The 16,376-nt window shown below is 36.2% G+C and overlaps 1 protein-coding gene across 3 annotated transcripts in view; it reads left to right on the top strand.

Moving 5' to 3' along the window:
* The window catches only part of beta4GalNAcTA (beta1,4-N-acetylgalactosaminyltransferase A), a 101,570-nt gene that overhangs the window by 34,298 nt on the left and 50,896 nt on the right, over positions 1 to 16,376 (top strand). For all 3 annotated transcript variants that reach the window (XM_012363569.2, XM_067359117.1, XM_012363568.2), the window contains one exon: positions 3,335 to 3,391. The gene's annotated coding sequence lies outside the window, so the exon portion shown is untranslated. The remainder of the gene's footprint in view (positions 1 to 3,334; positions 3,392 to 16,376) is intronic.

Consider the following 16,376-nt stretch of genomic DNA (forward strand, 5'->3'; position numbering starts at 1 on the left):
GTTATCTCACGAAGGGGTTGCGGCATAGGGTGACTCGGACGAATCATTTCTCTTCGATCAATTTCAAATTAATTTTTTTTTATCTGCGAGATCTTGCGATATCTTGTTTTGAAAACCTATCGATTTTTATAAGTATTATTTCATGATATTATTTCATGATATTATTTCATGTTTTTATCGATATCTTCATAAGTATATGCGCGACGGAACAAAATCCCAAGATTAAACAAACTACTTTATTTTCGTGATTCCTTACAATTGTAAAATTATTGATTTTTCGGACTTTTCTTTGGAAAAATTGACGTAAAGTCAAAGAAAGCGTAGATTATAAACACCCTATGAATGCGATCGGTTTTGGGGGTCAATCGATTCGCGACTTGGAGCCGGTCCAATGTTCGTGACACAGCGGAAGCCGTTCTTCCGTATAAGCGATGCCTCTCGCGGGTTTTCGCGTTCTATCGAGCGAATGGCGAAAGCTGGCGGATAAAGCGGACGAGAACTCGATTTCGTTGAGCGCTGCCGAGTCGTACCCAAGGGCGGTCCCTGATGTACACGGTGTTCTCGAGATAAGCCGGACAAACGGAACGTAAAACAGAAACGAACTCCGACATTTTCAACCAACAATGTCAAAAAAAAATAGAAATGACAAAAATATAAAGCAACATTCTTTCTAAATATCTACTTTAAACGATTTTTACGCTAATATCTCGTAAGGTATTAAAAAATAAGGTTATTACTACTAATTTAAATGTTGACATGAATTTAATATTGTTAACACTTTATATGCATTTTATAGGCTTTTATAATATAATACTATTAATTTAATGGTATTTTACTATACAATACTGTTGATATTTAATAATTTCGACATTTCCGTTTATGAAAGACTGATTTTGCCTAAGAAAAGAATGCACAGATTAACGGATGCAAGTGTAAATAATGAAAATTTTTCTTACATTTCCTGTTGAATATATTCCGCTTCTAGTAGTATTCGTACCAAATAATTCCCGTGGGTAGTTTCCCGTATTATCACTTGCTGGAGCGAGCTTTAGGAACTGTGCCGGGAACGTAACAAAGATTGTTCCTCTCTCATCTGCGAGAGAGACAGAATCCGGAGATCGTAGATCTCGCTTTTGGCTTGATTACGCGATAAAACACCGTGAACGAAGAAGCGCACGAATATCTCTTCGGCGCTCGAGCGCCATGAATAAAGCACGTCGAAACGTCTCGAATCGAATTTCCTATCCTTCGTTTGTTTATCACACGCCGTCCCACCGGCTATTAAAATCAATCGATACAAAAGCAGGACATTTGCTTTCTCCCAAAAGGCTTATAAATCGAATCGAACGCATTTTGATAAATTATTGCGAAATTTTTTTTTCGCAAAAATTACATTTAAAGCAGAATCGTCATGATATATGTTCCTTACGTTATTCTAATCAAAAGTGGGGAAACATGAATTGCGCACGGTTGCTCGGACTTTTGCTCGACATTGTACTGTCGCCGAAAATCGAAGTTAGTTCCGACTCGATACTCTCGCAGAGGCTTGTCCGTAATGCTCTGCGTTTAATTGAATCTGCCTGCGACAAGGGACGCGATCGCATCGTCCAATAGAACGCGCTCATGTTTCACGAGAGGATCGCATTAATCCGGGTTCTATGTGTACTCGAGAGTAGGATTACGAGTAATTTCTTTTTAAAGTGAAATTAGTTGAATTTCGGGAGTTGGAATCATTCATTTTTGAATTACTAATCTTGCGATGTTAAATATGCAGAATTAAATTTAAATCTCTGGTTCTTTAATTTAATGAAGGCATTTGAAATTGAGTCTTGTACTTTGGTGAAAATAGTGCAAAGATTTTTATTTTATATATGCTTTTTTTTGTAAAAAAAATGACGACAACGCACTCGTTCGATAAGCGAAAAATTCTGATGTCTGCAGTGTTAAAAAGTTAAGTATTCACGTTAAATATTTTTGTAAATTTTTCGAAAATATGTGATAAGTTTAGTGTAATCTGTCGAAATTCAAAAATAAAGACTATTCATCTTGCAAGTGAATCTCACGAACGGAATTTTTCCGAAAAAATCGAACTTGTGAACAACGCTGTAGGCTCTATGTAACTTGAATTTTCCGTGCAAGTCCGGGGATTTACCGCGCGTCTACGTTTCCTCGTTCAAAATGCAGGTCGTCGCGTGGGCGTTATGGGAAAAGAAATAGCGCGCGTGCATTGTCATTACCGTCCTTACGGTCGCTTTTTTTCGCGCACGCTCGTTGCACTTTAACCCTGAGCTATTATCATGCTGTTCACGTTACAACTGCAATTCGTTCCATTTGACTTTTATCGGTCATCGTTCTATTCGATTTGGAGCAATACATACGTACGATAAAAGTTTTATACGATAAAAGTATTATTATTAAGCCAAATCAATTCAGATACCAAAAAATAAAAATTTTTATTTCAATTTACATTGTGCAAAAGGACTTGATGTGTGTGCACCTTAATGTAGGATTCTTTTAAATAAGTTGTTGAATAAGCATTTTCTTCTCCGAGACAAATCCGCGAGACATAATTACAAAGAGTTTTTCCTTATCGCTTTAACATCACGTCTCAGTTTATTACTACAAAGCGTTTTCACATTGCCAGTCTTGAATTTGCTGTAGTTTATTAAAATTTTTTCTCCACACGCGCACACAAGCTATCTCGCCGGCGGTATTACGCGGCGTTATTTTGCGCGAGTCATGTCATGCGAAGGTGGCATAATAATTTGACGATAGCGCGCATTTATAACTGCTATTTATTCGCAATTTCTCTCCCTCTCTTTTCCCGTCGGCGGAGCTTTTTCGCTCTCGCTCGCATGAGTTATATTATCCGATATATTAATAGCTTGCCCGAGAGATAAAATCTCTCATTTTCGCGATTATGCATATTAAATCGACAACTTGAACTAAAAACACTATACAATTTTATATATTGCTTTATATTTTCTATATTTTAATATTTGATACAATAATAAACTTTTTATATTATTTTAATATATTATTTCAATATATTATATGTTTTATTTATTACTGGAATTCAATGTAATAAAATCATATTTTGCGCAAAAATATCATACCACACTTATTGGATGAGATTTACGTAGCTTGAAATATTTTAGTATGCCAAAAGTATTAATAAAATAATTAACAGCAAAATTAATTACTTCTAAATATCTTTCTTGAGAAATCTTGAATTTTAGAATTTTTCTTTGTTTAAAACAAAAGATTTCAATACATCACAGCAAATCCCATCTTTCTTTATATATATATTACCTATATATATTTTTTGTTTTAGGTGGAAGAGGGGTTGCGCGCGCACTTTAGGCACATAGGCGTCTGCTTCCATATTAATGTGAGTACTATTTCTTTATGCTATTTTTCTACATTTTTTGTTAATTTTAGACCCAAATGAATAATTTGAGACAGATATTTTTTGCTCAAATGAGATAAATTTTAAATGTCAAAATGTATATTTTAACGGTTAAATCTCATGAACGTCTGCTCCACAATTTTAATATTTAGATTGCCTACATTTTTACTTGCTAAAATTATATTTAAATATGACATGTTTTATAGTGTTTGGTACAGTTATATTTAATATTTCGAAAGCGGAGTCACAGCATAAAATCACAAATTTATCTTTGAAGTTGTGCAAAATGTTGCATTATAAAACGGCATGCAATAACAGAACAATTTACAGTTTCGAACACCCAGACAAATTTTATTTTCTTTGACATCCGAAATGTATATAAATTTTTCTATTGAATATTGGAAATTGCGGGTCAGGCACTTGGGATTTGGCCGCGCATTTCACATACAATCTTTCCAATGTTATATTTATATCGAGTTGGCAAGCGTCACGTCTCGAATCGAGAACGAACTCGTCGTCGCCCGTAAAAGTCGATTGATACGACGAAATCCGCCATGAGAATCCAATCTCCGAAATGGCACGGTAAAGTTCGGACGATCGCGACCAGTGCTTTTCTAATACCTGTCCGACGCTTTTCGTTGGGATAAGAAACTTTTCTTCCTTGCTGTTTTTTTCCTTTTCCTTTTCTCTTTGCGCGACCGGCGAAGGTCCTCATCCCGGAGAAAATCTAGAACCGATTGTATGGTCGTCCCATTCGAACGAATTCTGCTCGCTCCAATTTCCCATTCTGCCTGCGCGTAATAGTTCGACTTCGTTCTGGTAGAAATCACCGCGTATATATCTTCGGGCTAAAAATAGTCCGCGCCTGTAATACGAACTATTAATAACAAGGAGTTAATTTGTCTTTGAACGGAGTCAATTCGCAAAATTGCTTTCTTCTTCATCAGTATCGAAAATACAATTTTTTCCCATTTAATACATTTATTTGTAGGTTGAGTCTTTTATTTTATATTAATATTATTCTCTTGCTATATGCTATTTAAAACTGCAATATTTAATTTCATTGATGAAATAATTGACGATAAAAGTTATCTCGAGTCACAAAGTTATTTCATTCGCACTGTGATTCATATCTGACGTGTTTTACATTTTCAATTTTACAAAATTTTAAAAAACGTTGCACGCAACGTTTTACACTCATGCACACATTTATTGTCAAGGAAGCTTGTCTAATTTAAGTCGTAATTAGCGCCGGAGGTGCGAAACAGCCGTTCTCCGCTGTTGCGCGTGTCACAACAAATTGAAATACGCGTCGAAACATTGTTCGACAAAACATGCTATTGTGCGCTGCGACAAGTGTATATATATATATATATATATATATATATATATATATATATATCTCACCGCATTGCGTTTATATCCCGCATTGCGTTTATATCCCGCGAGAAATTCTGCAGTTTTGCAGCGCCGCGGAAGCACAAATCTGGAGATTAAAGCGCGAACAATAACTGCGAGAATGTCCGACGCTCGGTTCAGCAAGCTCCATAAAATTTTCCGTCAGCAGTAAAATTTTTTTTAACGTTGCGTAAGCCGCTTTAAGATCTCTCCTTTTTTTTCTTTTTTGCGGCGAGGAGAGGAAACGGCGTCGATGAATCGCATTGAACATTTCGCGGAAGAACAATAACGTTATTATGCAGAACGCAGCGACACGGAAAAACTCCGCATTAAATAAAGAGCGGAAAGATAAATAAGCAAACGTATTAATGCGCTAGAGATTTTCATCTTTTTCGAGCCGCAGCTTTTAATTTAATTACAAAGTAAATGTTATACGGTCATTCCTTGCGAGACACTCGTGACGCGTTCTTCCGAGCGTGAAAAAGTTGCGTGCGCGGCCGGTTCGTAGAGATGCTTTATCTACCGCGGTCAACAATAAGTATATTTTATAATTCGCTTGTAAGCAACGTTATATACGACCGTGCCGTAATCGCTATGCTGTAACTCTGTGTGCGTTTTCAACGTAATTGTCGTTGACTTCGGTGAGTACGTACAATTTGTGATAATGTATCGCGTTGTCCACCGTAACTGTCTTTCCCTCGTGTGCTTCTGCTACTATAATTATCGAGTTTATGGTACTTCGCGTTATCGAATAGTCGCTTAAAAATGGCGATGGTAGATGTAATCGAAAGTTACACAGTATTTGAGAAGTAGCGATGTAGATATAAACGAATAAGTTATAATTATATATTGATTTACGACATGATTTTTACAAACAGATTATTCATCGATCTGCTCAATTTAACTTTAATACACACAGATAGTTTTCTCTAGCGTATTTTGATCTTTTTACGATAGAAACTTTTGGACACCAAAAGAAAATGTTTTTTAACGTAACGTTGAACAGAAATCACTCGAAAGTCAAGCTGTTATTAGTTATTCATATTTTTACGATTTAATCTTTTTCTGATTAAAAGTTATTTGAGATATTAGGTTTCGTTCATTTTGCGGATTCACCAGCGTGGAAAAAATACCGTGCGAGAAGTTGTCTGTAAGAAGGCAACAGGATAAGGCGCGAAATTAACGTTTTCCGTGCATTCGCTACACGCAGAGAACTACTGGCGTAACCATGTGCTCGTAGAGTAACGTGAGAGAACGGAGAGGAACTTTACAATCGCTTTGCGATTCTCGTGCGTTCCGAGGGAAGCCTCCGACGATTATTATTGCGAGTACGATGACGAACATTACCTTCAAGAATGTGGCTGCTTCGGGTCGCCGCACAAACATGAACGTAAACGTGGATGCATGTACAAAGCAGCAGACATATACCTGCGCTCGCGCGCGCACGTACACACACACATATGGTCACTCAACACTCACCCACACTCTCGCGCTGACGGGCTGTAATTCATAAATAATTTATGCCGACATTGCGCGGCGGTCACGCGATCTCGATCGTGTCATCCGCTTTTTACCTCGAAACAGCGCGGCCTCCGTTCTAGCCGCTCTGTCCCTGTCCCGAATCTATCAAGAGCGTTATCTCGACCATTGCTGATTTGCATGGACTCGATTACGATCATTGTGTGTCAAAATGCGGTAACTGATACCAGGACTGTAGAACTATTTTAATACTGATAAGATCAGTAGCGAACAATTCATATCATTTCTAAATATATCGGGTCAAAATAATGTGTTTTATTTTCCACTTTTGTATAATTCGTTCTAATTTTGAATCTTTTTAAAAATAGATTATTTTTCCAGTTTAAAACTAAAAAAATTACTTTTTTAGTTGTCTCTAATAGATTACACATCGATAATCTAATTTAAGAAATTACATTAGAATTTCATATATAATGTATAATTTAATTTTCTAATATTTTTAAACATTGTAGAATATTAATCGAGAATGATATATTAATTAAAACAACGATTCTGCTTTGAGGCTATATTACGATTAATGTTTAATTGGTTAACTTTTTTTAATATCTTAGATTATAATATTTCAGTGCAACATGTTGATAAATATGACACTATTTTGCTCCAACTTTAGATTAACTGCGGGTGAACAATTTCAATCCTTTGTGAACACAATGGGGTGCCGCCACCCGCAGCGCGATATCACGGCACTCGCGTTCAACAATTAGCCGTTGAAATACGACGAGTCGCGTTTTCATATCGATATTCGTTTGAAAGCGATCGAGAGCTCACTTTCAATTGTGGTCGTGCACGCTTCGGAAAATTGCCGAACGGCAGCATGGTTCGCGTTTTGGCCAAATCGTCGATGCTTGCTTATTTATGTCTTGACGGCGGTAGAACGCACATGGTGTAAACACGTTATCGTTCGAGTCCTCATAAATTGCCTCACAACTTCGTATTCGAGATAAGAGTTTCACCGGCCGACTTGTAAGATACGTGCATCGCTAATCGTTTTTTTTTTTCGCATTTTACTAGCTTGATGCACGTTACGTCGTTTGATCACGTCGTCTGACATCCGTATTGCATCGGACAGGGTTCGAATCGAATGCGCATGCATATTTTAGCATGCGTCAATCGGAGCTTTTCAGATTATCGTCGAAACTCCGTGCACGCAGATCATCGAAAACATGAATTATTGAAAATATAAGTCATTGATGGATAAAGGATTTAACTTCAGTTTCAATTTTCGATATTTTTTTTACATTCTCGATTTTCGTTGCGAATCTAAATGTGAAATCTCTGAAATATAAGTCCGCGTTGTATTGCATCGCTTTCGTTACATATGTATAGAACTGTGTAAACTTCATTACGTTAACAATCATATTATCTAAACTTTAAAATGGTGATACACGCTTATTTATTGAGCCTTAGCTTGTTCTAGGTGCTATTTATTAATATATTTTACATGTGTTTGTCGTATATCTTACATCTAATTGTCGAACGTTTCGGCACCTTTTTTTGGGCCTTCTTCAGCGAATCTAATTTTTGTTGCGTCTCTTAGTCAAAATTTAAACTGGTTGTTTTTTTTTTGGTGTAGGTCTCTTTTGTCCATTTTTACGAACTTTTTGTCCACCCCTTGCTTTTTCCTCTTGTGTCAGACATGGCAACTTAATTAAGTTCGTAAAAATGGACAAAAGAGACCTACACCAAAAAAAAAACAACCAGTTTAAATTTTGACTAAGAGACGCAACAAAAATTAGATTCGCTGAAGAAGGCCCAAAAAAGGTGCCGAAACGTTCGACAATTAGATGTAAGATATACGACAAACACATGTAAAATATATTAATAAATAGCACCTAGAACAAGCTAAGGCTCAATAAATAAGCGTGTATCACCATTTTAAAGTTTTAATTGAAAAACTGAGCCTAATTAAAAAAATTCTTTTTATAATATTATCTAAACGTTTATCCAAATTAATTTTCTTCTTACGTCACATCTGTACACAACTTGTGTTGGTTCGCTTTCTTCTACGCTTCGTCGTACGTGAATCTCATTTGTTACATAAACATCGATTATTTGTATGTTAATTATTGAACCACAGTGATAGCTCGGCGATAGTTCATCATTACCTAAGCGCATCATTGCATTTCCGATAAGGACACATGCACATGTGCATTATTGAGTAACCATTGCACACGATTCTTAGCACACAATAGTGCGCACTGAATTTTCAATCGAACACTATGTAACTTTCAGAAAATGTTGCGTAAATATTGCGACGTATTATCGGTGCTCAGTCGTATTATTTTATTAAGGACAAAAAGGATCTCTCTTAAAGTAATACACGGCTTATTTGTTTTTCTCTCATGTCAAATCGAAAAACTCTGCCTCGCTCCGGAAATGTTTCAAAATATCTTTAAAGGATGAAAATCAGAAAAATACAGGGCTGCAGATACCTTGTGTACACATATCGAATTTCGATATACGGAGGGTGCGCGCGTTTTTATTTGAAAGAGAAATATTTTCTTGCATAAACGATCTTTCTGGAAATAACGAGAACGAAGAGCCCTGTAAATTGCGCGTCGGAGCGGCGCGGCTTCGCTTTCTTCGCGATTTCCGGGGGCATTAGCGGAGGAGTACGTTGGGCGCGAGATATAATTTAAATCTGATTCCTCGCGCCGATAACGAACACGAAAGTTTTTTTTTTTTTCCCCTCGTGACGACGAGCGAGTCCCGGGAGTCATCTTTATCTTGTCTCGTAGTTCATAAGGCACGATTGCGACGTCGGGCGCGGCGTAGCGGTATAGACGACGGATTAAAGTTCGCTTAAGAGCGCGCTCTTCGAGGTGATATTAACGAAGACAGTCGTTAAAAGTCGACTTTCTTGAACTCCTCCGCCTCGTCGATTAATTTCCCTCAGGAGTCAAGAATAGGTCGACGATATAAAAGAACTGACGGTTCTATGCTTGGTCTTTCTTGAGCCTCCTCTAATTAATAATAGCACTTTACGTCCGCAAAAACGTTATCCGATAAAAGCACTCCACGTCGCTTTGTTTTGCCCCAATAAAAAGCAAGAATAATATCTTTTGTTTCCCGCTATTCTCCACTTCTCCACTTTGCATGATTGCAAAGCAGGAGGGAATTAATTTGAGGTGGTAATGAAACATCGTTATAATTGTGACGTCACGATGATGAAATAAACAATTCGTCTTACATACAAATTTTAACTTGATCAAACGCGTATCTGTGCAGGATAATCAAAGAAAAGTCTCGTATCTCGTTTATCTTGCAATCACTTGACTTGTTTGAACACGCTTTCACACTAATCAGTTGCAAGATATACGAAATAGAAGATTGGCCACGGCTCACTTTATAAGTTTAACTTATTTATTCTTCATTTTATAAATTTAGTTTATTCTTTTCTGGAAATGCAATTTCTGCTGAAAATAAATTTCGAAGACTGACATCCATTCGCTTTTTAAGTGCAGACAAACATAGATGCATGGCAAATTTTTCCAATCGCGTCGCATTTCGGGTAAACGACCGCACGGGCGAATGATATAAATCCGCTTTAAATTGAGAAATTGAGTTTCTAGAAGGGGGTGAGCTCTTTATAGCCAGCGTTGCACGCGTCCCCGGAGAGAGTGTTGCGAACGCACACGCGTTTCCGACGGCGGTGAAACGCGCGATCTGAGGTTACATTTTACTCGTAAAAGCCGGGTAGGAAGCCGCATGAAACGCTCGATAACTGAAATCCAATAGAGAGCCTCGACTCGCGCTTGTAGCACTTTCGAAGTTGCCTCGTTAAAGTTGGCGAATTCCAGCCAGCCACGAGACAGAATTCGATAGGCGGAGAAGGATGCGAAACGATAGCCGCTGCCGTACCGTAATTTCAGGTTTATTGTGCGCACGTGTGTCCCATAGACGACGACGACGACGAATTGACTGTGGATTGTCGTCGGCTGGCACCGGGAAATCGAAGATTGAGCCGCTTTACGCGCCTGAAAAAGTATTGTATAATATAGAAACTGCCGCGGAAGTATTGTCACATTTTTGCGACTAAAAATGTTAAATAGAATCATTTTTATAAGCAGTTAAAATTAATCCATGCTTTATCTGAGATTTTAAATAAGATTTTATAAGAATGACTTAATTTTCATGAGATTAGCTTAATAAATCAAGTCAAATAAAGAATAGCAGTTTTACTATTTTGGCGTCTAAAAATTTTAGGATAAAAAATACAAAGATCTTACAAAATTAAACTTTTAAAAACTTTGGCAACAAATTAACTTTTTATTTTTTTTTTTTTTTTTTTGAGAGGCAATTATTGAAGTATAAACGTAGAATGGAATTATAAAGCTCAATTAAGTTTTTAAATGAGACAATCATAACTCTCTTACGAAGTTACTTTCATGGTGCGACGCGCTAAGTTCACAAGCGTATTGCAGGGTTAATTGGATATTTAGTGCAATAACGACAGACGCCAATGACAGCATCGAGCGTGTTAAGAATATTCAATTTCTTTTGCGTTTATTGTGTCAGAAAGATCGCAAGATCGATGTATGATTACGTGTGTGATCACATTATGTGATGGAATTATTGCGCAATGCAGCAATTTCGATTGATTGATCAAATTTCAATTGGTTTTCTGATTAACTCGGCTTGATGAGAAATATCGATAAACCACGAAGCACTTTATTGATGTTCCATTGTGTTTTTTTCCCTAAGATAATCGGAATCTAGTAGAGTCGCACGCAGAAATTCTTTCAAGTTTCACCGCTAAAGTTGCTGAATTCTTTCTAAAGATAAAGTTAGAGCGAAAGAAGGGGAGAGGAGAGTGAAATGGCTTGAAATAAAAACAATATATATTTTTGATATTTTGTATTTTAAAGAAATACGCTAGTATTTTCAATTTTTTTCAATAGCGTTATAGTTTTGTAAAGAAATATTTGTGTTAAAATATTGGGAAATTTAATATTTATGTTTTTACGAAATATTGGATAATGGAAGTCACGATATTCTTAAAATATATTAAATTACAAGTTTCTCTACTTCAATATATTTTATTACAATATACATACATTTTATTTATTCATATAATGTTACAGTATCCGTTAAATCTATATTTAAAAGCAAGAACACGGGGTGTCTAAAATTTATAAGAACCATTTTAAAGTAAAATTCCATATTCGAAGCTTATTCGAGAGTAAATTATATTATAGATTCACGCCATTTCTGCCGTAAATCTGCAATTGTGTGGAAATTGAAACATTTGTATTACGTTGAAATAAGGTAGCTCGTAAGGAATAATAGAACGCCTCTCATTGGCTTCGGCTCTTTGAAGAGCCTCGAAAACATCTCAGAGCATCTTGTATGCAATGGAATTACATATCCAAGACTTATCAGCGACTATTTGAATACCTGCAAGCTCTTCTGTATTATTTTCAACGAACCGTTGCCTCAAAGAAGTTCGAAGTCTTCCATTGAGGTTAACGCCGGATTCAATTTCGCTTCCCTGGAGAAATACTGTTTCTTACCGGTGATGGAAGAAGTATCGTTACGTCGATACGATATATCGTTTTATCGTTTCTCTCGCCTGATTCTGTAATATCTGCATAGCTGGAATATCGGGTGTTCGGAAATAATACTCGGAGAGAGAAAAGATATCAAAATTCTTGTTTGACATAAAATTAATCTTTTTTTCGCGGTAATTTAATGAAGAATCGTAATTATTCAACACTTTAAATTCTTACAAAGATATTAGATAGCCAAAATATTTTACCACACATTGTTTAGTTTAAAGAATTAATTTAACATAATGAATCATTTTATTTTAGCTATTTAAATTTTAATATATGTATATATATATAAAAAGGTTTGATGTCCCTTTGCTTTTTAATTTTCCCTACATATAATCACATAGTTGTTGCATAATATGGGAAAAGTTTTTATTTTAACCGAGACATAGGGCGATGACTTACGCCCTAATAAGTTTCAAACCTGCGCCGACCGAGTTATTTTTACTCTGCCGTTATCGGTTGTCACGTATTTTTCATATAATGTACACTTGCAGAGGAATTTGTTAGTGGAAACTGGCGGCACATATTTTAAATTTTATATGCAAATTAAGTGTACAGGTGAACGGAGTCATAAAGTGAATGAAAATATATACATGTTTTACACACATAAATCTTGTATAGTTATCGAGATTAGTCTGAGAAATATATACGCCAGCGAGTGCGGTCTGTTTGACAAAAATATTTGACCTAGCAGCAAACTTTTCGTATCGCATTTCTTCTGACAGCGAGCAAGCGGATATATTGCACTAGTAGAAGAAGGCAATCAAAATCAGACCGAGTTGGCGTCAGTTTCGCGGCACATTTCTTACCTTCAAAGAGCAGCTTCATCCGCTCTGACTTTTCTCGCGATTTCTTTCGAATTTTTAGCTCATTGCTATCAATGTCACGAAATATGTGTTCGATGTACGTGGGCGTAGACGTTTGCCATTACGGTAGGTCGGACGACACGATGCTATCTCTTCCGTCAGCCGAGTATAATGTATCCATTTATTTTTTCCACACGAGTTGCCGCTTGAAATTAAAGATCGATCTTTAAAAGAGAAACGAATAAAAATCAAAATTATTTATAGCTGAAGCTAAATATTGTTGAAGAAAAATATACAATCTGAAATGTATTTTATAATTATAGACTTAGGAATGAAAAAGAAATGATAACGTATAAAAGCAAGTACAATAAAATTTATTTTCATATTATGAAAAAAAAATAAAAATATATAAAAAAACAATAAAAATGTGAAAAATATTTTAAAGAATATAAGATACAAATAAATCAGAAATTGAAATGCGTTTGAAGTTGCATTTGTACTGGGAAATATCAATTATCATTTCAGAATTAATCACATGAAATTTTTAATTAAAATGATACTTCAATAGGGATGTTTGAAATAACAGCATTCCATATGAAAAAAATTCATACTTATCAGTAATTATTATTGTACAAATAATTGGAATTCCGAGAATATTTGAAACACATCTATGCTTTGTGATGGAGCGTATTTAACATTTCACGTTAAACGTATACAACCAGAAAGAACTTTGTTGTATTTTATTTTATGCATATTTGCTACAAGCTCATATCAAAAATAAATTTGTTTATTCCGTGTTTACAGAAAATATAAATAGTTACAGAATTATTTAATATATACAGTCGAAGATATTTTTGATAATTTAAGTTTAAAATAATCGGTATGAAAACTTTATTTTATTTTACTTTGACTTTTAAAAACATAAAAATTATCTGACGTTATAAACTGATGATAAATTATGGCTTTCCATTTATATAAGGAAAAAATCAATTTTATCGACTCCGTGTACGGTGTAAAATATGTGGAATGACATCCTGTATATTTTCATTCAAAATGCATTTTAAAACGCGACTTGAAATTCTCGCGCTCGCCGACGCGTATGCGTTTATTACGAGGTCGGTTCATAAATCCCGAATGATTTATCAACGACGTACGGTTGATACATATCGCGAAACATTATAAAAACGGAAATCGCTGTTTTTCTCCATGTGACAGTTGTGAGCGATCGAAGTGGCTTCAGTGTGTCATCCAATTCTAAGCTTGGATTAATGGCTTCTTTGCGGAAGCGTTGCAAAAATATGCACTTTATCACGTTATTTTTTCCGCAAGATAATACCTTCCACGTGAGTTTGCTTATCGCCATTTTCCGAATGCGTTCTATGCATTTTTTAAAACTAATACATTCGAATTACGATTAAATATACAATAATTTAATTTAACGCAGTTTAATTGAGTTGTAAATTAATTTTTCAATTCTCCACTCTCTTAAGACAATATTTGCGGTATCTGATACCATTTCCGTTATACAAATACCTTAAATTGGCGATATATTCCGATAGACCTTGAGTCAATAAATTAAACTTTGCGGTGTGCTCTCGGGTGCAATTAGGATTTTGCCAACGTCTAATTGCAATAGTCCCAAACACGTTACAGTCGAAACGAACTTTGGCAAGAAGCTTTATTGCGATTCCCGCAATTTCCGTGCCCGGAAACTCGGCTCTGCCAATTCTGCCGGTGCAAGAAGACTTTCGATTAAGTAGGAAGCACAGAGACGTGTCATGCCGAGCGTGCTTATAACTTTTCGACGATGACAGAGCTCGCGTAACCGAAGACAAATATTGTGGGGAATAATTGAAGAAGAATATCGCAAGCCTGATTATACTCCTTCGAGAAAGTCACATTTAACCTTTTAACTTTTATGTGCGAATTTGATATTTATTGTAAGAACACATATTTTTGTATCAAAAATACCGCTTTTGGTTTAACAGTAGTATTTATTTATTTTTCTGTTGCCGTTATTTAATAGGAAAATGCGCATATTTTCCTTTCATGAGAAATGCGTTTTTGAGAAATAATATTTTCTGTAAATATGACTGAGAAGATAAAACAGACCAGAAGTGTGTGGAAAAATGGAAGAAACCGCCTGGCCGAGGTTATTTTTTGTACATAACTTGTGTCGATAACTTTCAATCGCAAAAGTCGCGGAAATGCGACTATGTTAGCCTCATTGCAGCGTCCTCGATGTGTGTACAGCTGAATATTCATGATATACATATACCTGTTCGTATCTGCTTTCGTCAACAGCGGGTATATCGGCTCGTTCTGCGGCTTTGTCCACGATGAAGTATTGTGATTCCAACCGGCGTGCGCCGCCAACAGCGATGTCATTTGGAAAATTTGAAATTTGAATGAGCCTGCGTTATCTTCCATGGAAATACGGTTCGGGCAGTCGCATTCGAGCGGGTTCTGCCTCATGAATGCACGTAACGGAGACGGTTTTCCTCGCCGATGTACCACAGGCTAGTACGAAAATAGACGAAAGTGAATGAAGCGAGGAACGGAGATGTATTTTGACGAAGGCAATAAGATATATCTTAAATTAAATATATATCATTATTATTCAAATCTTTTAACGAGAAGCTGGCGAGAGAGAGAAAACGCAGGGTGTTGATTTTGTAACTCTTAAAGTTGAGAATAGTTTATTTAATACTAAGTTTACACTTTGAAACTTTAGAGTTGATTTTGTTAAGATCTTCAGAGTGTAACTTGATGATATCTGTAAAATGTTCATCGTGAGAAAGTTGATCTTGCGCTCGTTGCAATTTACGATTGCACGTCTTTCTGGGTTACTCGACGGCCGTGTTGTGTTGCGTGAGTGTGCAAGGCACGCAGATGTAATTTTCGTGCGAGTATTACCTAAGCGCGAAAGATTTATTAATAGCGGCGCGTGCTCATAGGAGAATTCGTTGTAACGCGGCCGCGAGATACGAGTAACGTAACGCAACGCGAAACTTCGTTCTCGGAAAATACTGATACGGCACAATTCCAACATGCAGTTTCCAATTTTCATCGGCCACGCTCTGATTAGTCTCTCTCTCTCTCTCTTCCTCGTCGCAATCGATATGAATAAAGAAATCCTATCGTAGCGACTAATTATTCCTTCTTGTAACAATTATAAAAAAGAAATTTTTGAATATTGATGAAAGGGAGAGAACTTTTAACAATATATAACAAGACTAAACTAGAAGTGACTTGGTAATTTTCGCATAAATGTTGGTAAAAAAGTGTGTTTTGCAGCTAGAAGAAAAAAAATGATAAAGATGTTTAGATGTCTTATCACGATTTGCAGTCTTTAAACGACGACATAAAGTGCGAAGGTCAGGATGCACGAAAGGTCGATACGATGATTAGAGCGGGAGAAGCCAACGCGGATTTCATTCAATTATTATCATCAACGGAGATTGAGATTAATTGCTCACTTAGGGGTGGACGCGCGCACGAGGAAGATAAATCTATCACCGAATGCACATCTTAAATCCAATTTAACGAGCATTCCAACGGGCGGGATCGTTTAGCGTTATTAAAGTCTTATTAAGATAGTCATTCTCTTTTGTACAAGCTACCGCGCCTCTGACCTCTGACCTTAATTCTTAATAAGGATTCTTTACA

This window comes from Linepithema humile, chromosome 7 (assembly GCF_040581485.1).
Source record: "Linepithema humile isolate Giens D197 chromosome 7, Lhum_UNIL_v1.0, whole genome shotgun sequence".
In the NCBI taxonomy this organism is placed as follows: domain Eukaryota; kingdom Metazoa; phylum Arthropoda; class Insecta; order Hymenoptera; family Formicidae; genus Linepithema; species Linepithema humile.